This window comes from Pygoscelis adeliae, unplaced genomic scaffold (genome assembly GCF_000699105.1).
Source record: "Pygoscelis adeliae isolate BGI_AS28 unplaced genomic scaffold, ASM69910v1 Scaffold280, whole genome shotgun sequence".
In the NCBI taxonomy this organism is placed as follows: Eukaryota; Metazoa; Chordata; class Aves; order Sphenisciformes; family Spheniscidae; genus Pygoscelis; species Pygoscelis adeliae.
Window position 1 is genome coordinate 875,211 of NW_008823944.1, and position 1,884 is coordinate 877,094.

Sequence of the window (1,884 nt, forward strand, 5' to 3'; positions counted from 1 at the left end):
AAAAATTATCTTCCAAAGTGTTGACCAAAATTTCATAGTCCTTGAAATGCTTGAGACTTGACCCCTTTAGACTCTGTATGCCCTTTGTAATTCTCCTGTGTAGGCAGCTCCCCTTGCTCTACCATCTCTTTGGGGGCTCTGCAGTGCCTGTGGTTTTCTTTTGCAGTTTTCTGACAAAATACTCATTTGTTTGCACAGTTTGAATGTTTACATGAGTCTGACTGTAGAAGCAATCCTCCTGACTGGACAGCAAACACTATCCACCTGACAAATGTGTCAGGCATTCAGAAGTGGCAATTACAGAAGAATCCTGTGTTTAACAGTGTGCTCTGAAGGAGGTGATACTGTATCATTGTGCTCTGAGGGAGGTGATACTGAATCATCCAGGCTGAGAAGGCGACCTGTTAACAAAACACTAAGTTTGGACTGCAAAGGGAAGAAATCTACTCTCTTTGGATGGATTTGGTCACTTTGATATAATTGGATGACTGACTAGACTATTGCAGTCCCCTTGTATTCTTATTTCAGGTATATTGAAATCACTGGGAACAGCATCATCTCCATATGTGGAAAATGGATATTCTGACAGTTTTCCTAGGATGCTCTTCCTGGACATCCATCCATATTTGAGCAAATAGCTCATAGTGCTGACAGATCCTACGCTGAGCCTCTGACAGCAGCTTGGTTATTTACTGGGCATTGTTGTCCCTGTACCAGCAGGAAACTACTTGTTTTTCTGTTACATGGCTTTGCGATCACTCATCATCTTTTTTTTGCTTGCAAATGCTCTAGCATAACTTCCCAAAGGAACCACTGATTGATGTGCAGTCCCCACATTTTTGTTTTAATCTCTTCTTGTATCTATCTTTTCCAGACTGCAAACACCATTTTAAGAGATAATACAAGATGAAAGGTTTGTGAGAGATGATGTAGCCCTATGTCCCTCTACCCTAAGCCAATGTCATCTGTATCTAAACAAATACACTGGGAATACTTTAACCTGTTCTTCAAAGTTTCCTGTGATGGAATGGATTTCCCCAGACTTCCCTAGGCAAGCTATTCTAGTGTTTACTGTTAGGAAACTTGTCAACAGCTAACTGAAGTCTTCATTGCTTTATGTAAGCCAGTTATTAGTTTCACTGTCCACAGCCAACATGAATTCATGTCTTTATGCTCTGAAACTGTTTTGTGCCCTCTCTGTTATCTTCTTACCTCCCTGATGGACTGGATTTACAGAAGTCTTAAGAGGTGTGGAGCAACATAGAGAAGACTCAGCAAGGATGTGAAAGGGTGATGAGGTCCTGAATGACCTGCTCTGGGTGCTGCAGCAGCTTTTTTTGAAAGAAATGACTGAGTTGCAGGAAAGCTGTCTTGCAGGCCAGGACTTGAGCGTGGTAGCCAGCCTCGAGGTCCTGGCTGGAAGATCGTTTGACAAAGGGAACTGGAAGCTACAGAAGAACGAGGTCTGCTTTAATGGTTATCCTTCAACGAGAAGGCAAAACTGGGCAGGAAGAGATGATCTTGAGACCTGATGCAAAGGGTTGAATGGAAAAATGTTGGAAAAGATGTTACAGGGATCTTTGTCATGCTTTTGCTGAATAAAGTATGTATGTTTAAAAATCCCTTTTCAGAAGGTATTTTCTGTTGCTTGTTATGTTATCAAAGATGAGAATAGTGAACCGGAGTCACTAGCTTTGGGGGAAGTCTTGAAGGTGTGTGTTACCTACAAGAGGTTTCACAGGACCAGTGCTAGTTTCAGGCCCTTGGTAAATGCAGTTCCCTTTCAGTAGGGTATATGATCTTTGTGGCCAAGGAATCAGCAACATATTTAAGAATTCCTGGTTTGGACTTTAGCACATACACCTGTCCCTCAGGAGCCAAATA